Source organism: Spermophilus citellus, assembly GCF_964194105.1.
Source record: "Spermophilus citellus genome assembly, chromosome: 19".
Classification (NCBI taxonomy): Eukaryota; Metazoa; Chordata; class Mammalia; order Rodentia; family Sciuridae; genus Spermophilus; species Spermophilus citellus.
Window position 1 is genome coordinate 18,198,995 of NC_138201.1, and position 11,188 is coordinate 18,210,182.

The 11,188-nt window shown below is 50.7% G+C and overlaps 1 protein-coding gene across 7 annotated transcripts in view; it reads right to left on the reverse strand.

Moving 5' to 3' along the window:
• The window catches only part of NR2C2 (nuclear receptor subfamily 2 group C member 2), a 64,231-nt gene extending 57,203 nt beyond the window's left edge, over positions 1–7,028 (reverse strand). Inside the window, exon 1 of one of the 7 annotated variants that reach the window (XM_081276051.1) lies at positions 6,562–7,028. The gene's annotated coding sequence lies outside the window, so the exon portion shown is untranslated. Of the gene's footprint in view, positions 1–5,555; positions 5,847–6,561 lie in introns of those variants that run through there. The other 6 variants (XM_081276048.1, XM_081276046.1, XM_081276047.1 and 3 more) reach the window with 6 other exon arrangements.
• Positions 7,029–11,188: the final 4,160 nt, after the last annotated feature.

Below are 11,188 nucleotides of genomic sequence, written 5' to 3' on the forward strand. Positions count from 1 at the left end.
TTGGATAGACAGGAACAAAATGAGAAATACATAATCCCAGACTCGAAATCATAGATCAAAACTTGAAATAGGAAATAAAAATCAAGTGGCAGGTTAACAGAATACAAATATTCATCAACAGAAAAAAAAATTGCTCATGGGGATGCCTCTGAGTTCAAGTTCAAGTACCACATCCTGTCATTAAAACTGTTACTTTTAGACTCAAAGATGACTTGGCCTTTGGGTCACGGGCATTCTTACCCATTGTGCCCCTCCAGGGGACATTGGTCAGTGGGTGCTGAGGCAGCGGTGGGGTAAGGAGGGAATGGCAGGTTAGAGGAGTCCTCTGCTACCAGGACAGTTTTACAGTTGTCTGCGTGGAGACTTCTACAGTAAGTCACTGTACACTGGAGGATTCCTTCTTAGCCTACCCAGAGCCAAGAGCAAGCGTAACACGGACTCTTCACTTCTCTCCGTGAGAGTCAGGGCTGGATGGAGGGAGGGAGAGCAGGGAGGACCTTGTGGCTTTGTGGGAAACCAGGCATGATTTACCCTGTGGCCGGCCTTGGGAGGAGGCTTTATTAGTCCCACCTACCAGATGGAAACTAAGCCTCACGAACCAATTGATTTAAAGTCATCTAGGGTGGGGCTGAGGTGGGGCGCTCACCTAGCATGCACAAGGCACTGGGTTCGATCCTCAGCACCACATCAAAATAAAGATTGTGTGCACCTAAAACTAAAAAATAAACATTAAGAAAAAATAAAAAATAAAGCCATCCAGCTAGCAAAGCAGGAGGGGAGGAGTCCAACTCATACCTCCGACTCTTAAGAATCACAAAAATCCCCCTCGATCACAGTGCTCTTCAAAATAATTTTCCTGAAAGAGAAAATCAAGGAGGAAATGCAAAATAAAAGTGACAGGCAGCCAGTTAATTATCTAAGAGAATGAAGTAAAGGTACGTCATTTAAAAACTGATTTACACAACTGCTGATTCCTAAATATGTGACTTAGGCTTCAGGACTGCTGACAGAAATTTCAGACCCAGCTCCACTCCGGTTGTACCCTGACAGTTTATCAGGCACTTGAATAAAACCTTGCCTGTCTGGTAATCACTGCGACATGCAAATACGAAGCCCACAAATTATTAACAGTCTGATCAGTGTCCACCAACTGAACACACGTGTAAACACACTCAGGTCAGAAAACATTACCAGCACCCAGATGTCCTGGGTATACCCCAGGTCCACTAGCATTAACATCTTTCTCCTCCTGACTTCTAATTTCCATGGGTTCATTTTGCTTGGTTTTTGAGCTGTATATAATATATATCTGCCTTTTTTTTTTTGCTCAAGGTGATTTGTGTGATAACCATGAGTGGTTAATCCATTTTCATTACTATATAGTATTCCGGTACGTGTGACTACGCCACGATCTTTTCATCTACAACTGTTAGACATTTTGATTGTTCCTAGCATGGAGCTCTGTGAACATTCTCATCCATTCCTGTGAACATTCTCATCCATGCCTTGTGATGTCCCGCCATCCTCTGTGCATTTACAGTTTTTCTCATTTTCACCCTTTGTTTTGGTTTGGGTGCTGGGGACTGAACCCAGGGCCTCCCATGTGTCAAGCACGTGCTCTACCAACTTCACCCCAAGTCTTTTACTTTTAAAAACTGTCCTGCACATCTTCAGAAAAGAAACATACATCATAAATTTTTAATCTCTTAAAAATCCTGTACTAAGTAAATCAACAAACATTCTAATTACCAGCCTTTTGAGATGAAGACTGACATACTTTGACATCTCCTTGGTAAAGCAATTAAAAGGTGACTTTTTTCAATAATTCCAAGGTATTCACCTCATCAACCTGGTTTAAATAAAAAAAAAAAAAAAAAAAAAAAGGTGTTGTTGCAGAAGCAATGGGAGAGCCACGGGGGAAAGGCAACAAGAGCAGTCCCCTGGAGTTCCAGGGCCGTCCAGTCTCAGCTCTTAGAGAGCTGCGGGCCCCACACAGGCAGCTGCTGGGTGTTCTTAAGGGGCGTGTGTGAGCTGCTAGTAGGAAACTCAAGGTCTCCTGCACAGATCCATCAGCACTCATGTGAAAACCACCCAGCCCTCAAGTTTGAGTCTCATCCCATCAGCCTCGCTCCTCCTCTCTCCAGCAGCTGTCCTGTTTTCCAGAAAATGGTGTCCTCTTGTACACCTGAAAATCTTTGAACAAAATTCTGTTTTACACATTAGTATTTCTAAAGTTACAATCCTTGGGATTGTTGTCAGTAACAATGGAATAAAACGTTTTACCCTCCTGTTAAAGGGCTTTAGGCCTCATATTAGCAGGAAGCACTTGTTATTACCTCTTTAAAAAAAAAAAAAAAAAAGCATGCTCTGCCCCCAAGGCTGGCTTGTATCAATACAGGCTTCCAAGAGTCTGGGAGGAGGACAGCTGAGGTCTGAACCAACCTGCTGCCTTCATATCACCCCGCTATACTCCCAGGCTCCCAGATCCAGGCCTCAATCTGCTTTCACCTCCTTTTAACAAACGTCCCATGCCAAGGCCCCGACCTAGGCTTCCATCCCCTCGGCCCATGCCCTCCTCTTCAGTGGGCGCTGTTCCCCACCCAGGTCTTCCTGGCCTCCCTGGACCACACTGTCACGTTCTAAACCCTTCAGCTAGTGCCCAGTGGCCCACTCTGAAGTCCCAGCTACCTGGGAGACTGAGGCAGGAGAATCACTGAAGCCCAAGATGGCAAGGCCAGCCAGGTAGCACAGTGAGACCCTGTCCTAAAAACAACAAAAAAATATATATATGTATGTACACACACACACACACAACTTCCCAGAGGAGGTCGTTGCAGGTAGGGGTTTTCTTTGTTTCTATAAAGACATGATTAAGAAATCATCAACTTCATCATGAACACAACTACTGAAAGCAATAAATACATAATTTAAGCTGGGTGCAGTGGCACAAGCCTGTATTCCCAGAGAGTCAGGAGGCTGAGGCAGGAGGATGCAAGTTCAAGGCCAGACTCAGCAACTGAGACCCTGTCCCAAAACAAAAAATAAAAAGGACTCAGTGGTAAAGTCCCCTGGGTTCCATCTCCAGTACCAAAACCACAAAAAGAAAGAATGAAACTTAATGGTATAAAACAATATTTTTAATTAAACCATCAGTTCTTTGGTTACCCTGAGTAATTAGTTCAAGGAATCCAGTGTTGAACAAATGACAATCAAAATTCCTTGAACAGGATGTAAAAGAAACATACAAAACTATGGATGTTTTTGGTTAAAAAAAATATTATTTTAAATTTATATGTTATGTAAAATAAGAAAATACAATACAAATGTTCTATTTACCAGACTTTCTGGTAGAAGCTTAACATACATTCTGCAACTTTTAACCTTGGGTAGCCAATTAAAAGGCGATTTTCAATAATTTTATTGCATGAAATCAATTTACTTTTGGAAAAATAAATATTTATAATTAAGCTACACAGACTTTCAACTCCAACTCTGTAAAACTACTAAAAGTTTGTTCCCTGCTGTGATAAAGAAAAAAACCGACTGAAATTTTTTACTCCAAGAAAATCATATTAGCTTGGTGCTTTGCTTCTTCAAATGAATTAAATGACACAATTATATATGGGCTATTTGTTCACATATGAATTTACTAATTCTCATGTAATTAAACTTATAATTCAATTAATAAACTGTTTCCAACATTAAAAAATAAAAATAAATCAACAAATAGGGAAAAAGGATTTGAATGGGTCATCTGATCTGTAATGACATCTCTGGGTGGAGGCCTATCAGTCAAGGACCACTTCTTAAATGCATCCAAATACCCGGAGAGACATTTTATTGCTGGGAGTGCTAATTGAAATAGCACATAAAAAGGTAAAAGGTACCCATTAACAGGCAGCAGCTTAGTTATTGGTGACATCATAAATTGACAATTCATTCACTCAACAAATGTGCCAGGGATTCTCCTAAGTGCTGGATAGCTAAAGGTGACTCCTTCAGGTACTCCTCCTCTCAAAGCTTAGAGTGTGGTCAGAAGGCATTAAACCTAAGAAGACATTAAACAATCACATAATGGAGTGTGTAATGACAAAGTGAGATAGAGGCTACAAAGAAAGGGACACAATATAAAGAAAAGATCTGATCTAGACTGGCAGTGGCAATCCGGGAGGACTTCCCTGTAGGGGAGGCTTTTCTGCTTAAGCAGAGATCTGCAAGACTAGGAGTCCAGGAAAGAACCAGGGGGGCAGGCTTCTGAGTATTTCATGGTGAAGGCCCTGCAGGTCAGAGGGTAGGGCAGAAGGTCAGCCACCCTGTCCAGGAAGCTGAGGGTAGGCCAGGGTGTCTGGAGCACAGGAATAGAGGAAGGACTATGTTACATGGGTTCTAGTGGGGCGGGAACCAGGCTAGGTTCCGAAGAGTCCTGGGAAGTACTCTATAATTTTATTAGCACTATTACACTCCACACTTTGTTTTCAATATAAACTTGAACTTGATGCCACACCTAGCTGAACAAAAGCATTCAATCTCAGTGTTCTGACCAGTGCGTCTGCTCCTACACCACACCACCTATAAATTTCATTGCTGATATCCCTTAACTAGTCCAAGGTCTATAAAGTCAACCACAGCTTTGTGACAACCACCTCCAACTTTTTAACTGAGTTTTTAACTATGTTCCAGGCACTTTTCTAAGCTCTCCACTTACATTAACTCATTTAATCCTCAATTCCAGACAGAATGTCTTCTTATTGTTCAGACGAGGATACTGAGGCTCAAAAGTAACCTCTAGGCACAACCACACTGCTAGTAAGTGTTGAGCCGTCAGCCCCAACACTTAGATTTGCCCAAAACGGACTTTGCCTCCCTACCTACACATAGCGAGTGTGTCAGAGACGTGGCAGTTCATACCCGGGATGTTAACTTGAGGATGGTCTTAGCTACCTCTGTATCCCCCCCCCCCCCCCGGCCCCGCCTGGGGAATGAGTGGGGCTCAGCAAATATCTGCCCAACTGAAGGTAGACAGAAGGGGTTGGCGAAGGATGTGAACCCGAGGTAAAGTGACTTCCTGAGGCTGTCCCTTCACGGCAGGGACTCACTAGCAACTAACCTCAAGACCGCACTTTCCCTCTCTTATTGTCAAACTGCAGATGTTCTGCATTACCCGGCGACAGTCGCAGCCTCTGGCCTGGGATAGAGGGGAAGAACAGGACAACGACCTATCTCCAAGCACCTTCCAGCCAGGCCTGGCCGGCCTCCGATGTCCCCCAGCTCCTGTGGCTGGCGACCCACCGGGGAAGCCGGCACCCTCACGGTGCAAGCTGAGCCGGTGTCCCGGGCCTCCGGCTCCTCCTCCGTGTCCCCTCTGGGGTGTTTCCGTCTAACTGTCCTCCCGCCCGACCGGCGGTCCTGCGGGTGGCGCCCAGAACTTCGCTGCCCGCTATCCCGAGCCCGCGGAGCCCGGCGCCCCGCACTCGCCTCCCCAGCCCCACGCGCCCCACTCCGGGCGGCTGGGGACAACACGGCCACTCTGCAGCCCTCGAGCCCCGCAAACCAACCTGGGAAGGGCGGTGGGGTCCGGCCGGTCAAGCGCGCCCATTCTCCCCACTGGACCGACCACCAAACTGAGCCTGGGACAGCGGATTCGCCCAGGGCAGGGCCCAAAGCCCGCGCAGGAGCCCCGACAGGTGTCCGGGTTCGGAAACGCTGTCCCCACGAGGCCGCGCCGTGGACTCAAAACGCTTCATCACCTTTACTACTATTGTTCCCCGCCACCCGCGAGCGACGCGTTCCGGGCACGGGGACGCCGCGCTCCCGGCCCCGCCCCGGCCGCGCCCCCAGGCGCCCCGCCCCCGGCCCCGCCCCCGCCGCCCGGGCCTCACGCCGCGCCCCGGCCTCTGCTCCCGCCCCGCCAGGGCGCCCGCGCCCCCCGGGGGAACGCCCTCTCCCGCCAGAGCCAATCATCAGAGCCTCGGGGGGGCGGCGCCACAGGCCCCGGCCCTCCTATCGGAGCACCCATTGGTCAACCCCGCTGTCACTCAGGAGGTCGCGGCCCGCACCCGCCTCCCTCCTTTTCCTCCACCCTCCCGTTCATAAAAACGGCGGTTGGGCCTAGGCGACCGCCAACTGCAGGCGGGAAGCGGAGGGGCGAAGAGCCGGGGAGCGAGGGAAGGAGGGACTGCAGGGAGGAGGAGGAGAGATGGAGGAAGAGGAGGAGGAGGGGAGCCCGGCCCAGCCGGAGCTGTCTCCATCGGGAACAAAATGGCGGCGCTGGCGGAGGGCCAACTGTGAGGCGGGGCCGCGGCCATTCCCCCTCCGCCCCCACCCTCGCGCCGGCCGGGCCGGTCAGGGGGAGCCCGCTCGCTCCGCTCGGCCGCGGGCGGGGAAGGGAGGGGAGCGGCCCGGCCCACTATGCAAAGCGGCGGGCGCCGCCGCCGCCACCGCCCCGTGGCAAAGGTAAAAGGGTCGAGTTCAGCAGCCGCCACGGCGCCTCCATGTCCGCGCGCCAGGCCCGCCCCCTCCGCCGCCGGCCCGAGCCCGCCCCGACCCTCCTATCAATCTTACCTCAGGATGGGGCGCCAAAGCGGCCTCGAAGCAGGTCCCGTGTCTGCGGCGGGCGGCCCCCGGCGCGGAGGGCAGGGCGCGGGGAGGCCCGGCTCCCGGCGTCGGCGGATGGCGGGAGCCCGGGGGCCGCGGGCTCGCGGGGCAGCAGGCGGGAGAGACGAGACGCCGCGGTGGGAGCGGGGGCGGGCCCGAGGGCGCCGCCGGGGTCGCGGGGAAGGGGGGGTTTGTTATTGTTTTTGTCAGTGAAAGGTCAGAGTTCGTGACCCCGGTGCCGCCGCCGCCGCCGCCCGCGCGCTGGTAGGAGGAGGGCGAATGTTCTTCTTCCTCTTCCCAGCGCCAGCCTCGCCGCGGCGGCGGGGGGCGGGCGAGCACGCGATTGGCTGAGGCGCGCGCGCGCACCGGAACGCCGCGGCCGGCGCCCGGTCCATCCGGCCCGCGAGCTGCGGGCCCCGGCGGCTCCTCCTGGGCTCGGCGGCGGCGGGCGGCCGGGGAGCCTGCCGCTCAGACCGCGCGGCCGCCCGGGGTCCCGGGCCGGTCAAGGGAGGAGCCCGCGGCCGCCGCGCGCCGTTAGGCGGCCGGGCGAGGACCGCGCTCCCTGCCATCGCCGCCCCCGGGCGCCCCGCGGGGCTCGCCGGGCGGCCCGGGTGGGAGCCGCGGGGCCGGGAGTGGCGCGGCCGAGTCCGCGGAGGCGGGCGGCGGGAGGGGCGTCCCGAGTGGACGCGGCGCTCTGGGCCTCGCTCGGTGCCGGCGTCTTTTGTGGGGGATTTAAAGGTGCCGGGCCGCGCCCGTGATGCCCGAGCCAGGCCTCGTGGGCAACGCCCCGCACCTGCGTGGGTTTTTTTTTTCTTGTTTTTTTAAAGCGAACCTCGCGGCCGAGCCTGCGCAGTCCGCGCCCCGCCCCTCCCTCCGCGATGGGGACCCAGGAAAGGGGGATGGTGTGCGCCCAGCAGCTTTGACCACAGCGGCGACGCTGCCCAGGGAAAATGTCGCGATCTGCCGCCTCTCGGGTCGTGGGGCTTGGGTTTGGGCTTTGCTCTTGTAGGTTACAGCTTTGACTGGCTTGGGAAGACGCGGGCACTTGTCCCCCATGTCCCCGAGTGTCCAGTCTCCCCTTGCCTTGATCACCATGCTTCTGCAGGCTGCAAGTCCTGATCGATTTCCTTCCCTTTTTTAATTAGGAATAAATACTCCAAGATGACTGTTCTTTTTTTTTATTATTATTGGTTGTTCACAACATTACAAAGCTCTTGACATATCATATTTCATACATTAGATTCAAGTGGGTTATGAACTCCCAATTTTACCCCAAATGCAGATTGCAGAATCACATCGGTTACACATCCACATTTTAAGATGACTGTTCTTAAACAGTACCTCTGCCGACTTTATCTGGGTGATTCCTACTTTGATTTTGTCCATGATCCTAAAATACTTTATTTAAAATATTTCTATCTTAAAATGTTTCTCTTTGGTAGGAGGTGTTTTCAACACACCTGTTTTCCTTTCCACTCTGTTGTCACCTTGCAAGGTGCAGGAAAGAGCTGTATCCCTTTTTTAAATATTTATTTTTCAGTGGACACAAATCTTTATTTTGCTTTTATGTGGTGCTGAGGATGAACCCAGCGCCCCGCGCATGCCAGGCGAGCGCACCACCGCTTGAGCCACATCCCCAGCCCAAGAGCTGTATTCCTAATATCGAGGTGACCCACACTCCATGGAACTGGAAGGGGCCTGGAGAGAATCCAGTGAAATCCTCTCTGGCAGGGAGATTTTTCCTATTTTATCAGGGAAGTGGGTGAGAACCCAAAAGGGTAAATGTTGTACCTAAGGTAACACAACATTTGGATGGTAAGTCCTTGTAGACATGGACTGCTTTGTTCACTTTTTCCAAAAATAAAAATTTAATGCTAAGTAGGTCTAGAGATGTGTGCAAATCCATAACAGGTTATCAGAGGAACCTAGGGTGTTTTTTTTTAATCTAAACAGTAATGAATGTTTCAATGATTTATGATTTTCTAACCTTTTCACTTAAAACTCTGTAGCTTTCTGAATGAAGCACTCTGTATAAACATGCATTCTCTTGAGGTGCAGGAACTTGTACAGAGAGATTCCATGACCTGCCCAGGGTTGTAGATGCCTCAGTAAAGCCAGGGCTCTGGTGTACCTTATGGTGTTAAATTTGCAGTAAATCAGCTCACCTGATTGCCACATTTGCAGTAGCTTTCCGGTAGGGCTCATAACCCTTGATTGACTTGGCCATCTTTCCTTGCAGACAGATGCACGTGTGCCCGCACCCAGGGACTGTGTTCTCCCTTAGGGCTGCACTGGGCTAATGCTTTAATTGGCTTTATAATTCTTAATAGGCTTTGTAGGCACACAAAAAAATGCACGTTGTATTGTGCTGGCTGTACTTGCCTTTTCCTGAGCTCATTAGAAGCATCTGCATTTCCAGTACTTTTAACATTGCTTGACCAGCCTTTAAGGGATTTTTGACTGGGTGCCCCTCTGAATTGCCAGTTCCCCGGGGTTCTGAAGCAGGGCCTGGCTTCAGCACTTCGCTGAGCATCACGGGTAATTCTGTGCTCTCCAGGCCTGCACCGATGATTTCATTGCACACATGCGTGACAAAACAAACTGCCACCCAGAGATTGTTTATTTACAGGGACAGGAGCTGGGGGTGGGGGGTGATCATGCATCTAGCTGCACCTGCCCACACCGTGAGCCCTGGATGGGGATGTGCTGTTCCCTTTGTCCCTGCCCTCACATAGACCTGCTGCACAGTGGAAAGGAGGGGCCATGAGTGCTTTTCCTAGCAGCAGTGTGTGACAAACCGACAATATTTATATTGTCCCTATATTTACAGAGGAACTCGGCAAAAAACAGGTTCTTGAGCTAGAATGTGAGCTCTGGCTCCTTGCACAGAGCTCTGTGGGTGACACTCATCTGCCCCAGCTGTCCCCAGGGCAGGTCTCTTTCAGTCTGTTCCGTGGTCAATAATTGATTGGTTTTTCCCTGTGAACTTGAGAGCAGGAACTATCACAGCTTCATTTTTTACCTAGCACAGTAAACATGCCTGTTTACCATCCAACATTATTGTGCATTTAAATTTAAATAATATATGTTGACTCGATGACAATCAAATTTAATTAAACAATAGTTGTAGATGCACAAAATTTTTCAAATTATTGAGCAGAGGTCTGATGTTAAGAAAAGAATAAATGATGCTTTCCCTTTCTTAAGAAATTATTTGCTGACTTTTGTATCCTGGATGGGGAAGGCTTAATCGTTGCCTTTGTAATGACCACGTATAAGGACTTTATCACATCTCCTGTAATACTTCATGCTTTCTTATCTAGGGTGACCATTTTCTCAGACTTCTCTTTGGATTGCTTATATAATTATTTCCCACTTGTGAAATAAACATTTAAACCTTACACAGTTGCTGTCAACCCTTTGATTTTTTTTTTCTTGAGACTGTGGAATGGGGGCAGGCGGAAGCTGTGGTCCCAGATTGCACATTCCTGACACTTACCCATGATCCCGTTTAATCTTGCTGTAATCTCATGAAGTAGTCGGCATTATCCTGTTTTTACAGCTGAAGAGGCTGAGGCCTGAGCAGGGAGGGTGACTGACACGAAGTCACGGGCTCAGCAAACAGCGGAACATTTATTAATAGTCATTTCTGTCCTCAAGGACTCTGAGGAAGAAAGCCCTGTTCTGCCCACGTCCGTTGAAGTCAGTCCCATCAGGCCACTTGCAGAGGGCTCAGAGAGACTCATGTCTCTGTGGTGGCCAGTGGCTCTGGAGCACAAGGACCTGGGAGGAGTGCATTCCCTATTCCTGTCTGAGTTGCCTTCTCTGAGACTCAGGCCCCTTTAAGCTGGGGGCTTCCTGCACCTGGAAGAGGTGTTCCTTGCAGTTGCCCTGGGCAGGGTCATCCTGGTCTGTTGGAGGAGGCCTCCATCTTGGGGGTCTGATGGCAACTTTAGATTGTATTTTCAGCAAGGTGCATCTGCACTTGGCCCTGTTTTTAGAACACGGGTGGTTCTGAAGGATGCTCCTTGTTTTGAAATGTGTAACTAGGAACTCAATCTTGAGGGCTGGCAGGTGGGGGGAAGCGTTCCCCTGGTGAGCACGTGGATGCCAGCTGTCCTGTTTTCTGTGAAGTGTCTTGTCCCCCTCCTCTCAGCCAGGCCTGCATCTGAGTCCCCAGCCTCTTGTAGTTTTTCTTTCCAGAGAATAACCCCACTCCCTGCAAGGTGGAGGGTGGGCAGTCCCTAATCTGGAGGTGAAGTGCTGGGGATCTCAGTCTCATGTCTCTTTCCTTCTGCCTTCAGTCCCATCTTGGTCTTCCAGGACATCTGGGCCTCATTTGGAGCCTCTTCAAAAGCAGGGCCCCTTGTGCGTCTCGTTGGTGTGATGGGTGATGGGTACTTAACCTCTGAGCCACATTCCCCAGAACTTTTCTGTGTTTCGAGTTAGGGTCTCGCTGAGTTGCTGAGGCTGGCCTCCATCTTGCAGTCCTCCTGCCTGAGCCTCCCAAGTTGCTGGGATTACAGGTGTCCGTCACTGCACCCAGCAAGAAAAGAAAATCACTTTTAAACCAATTACCATCTTGCAGTTCCAG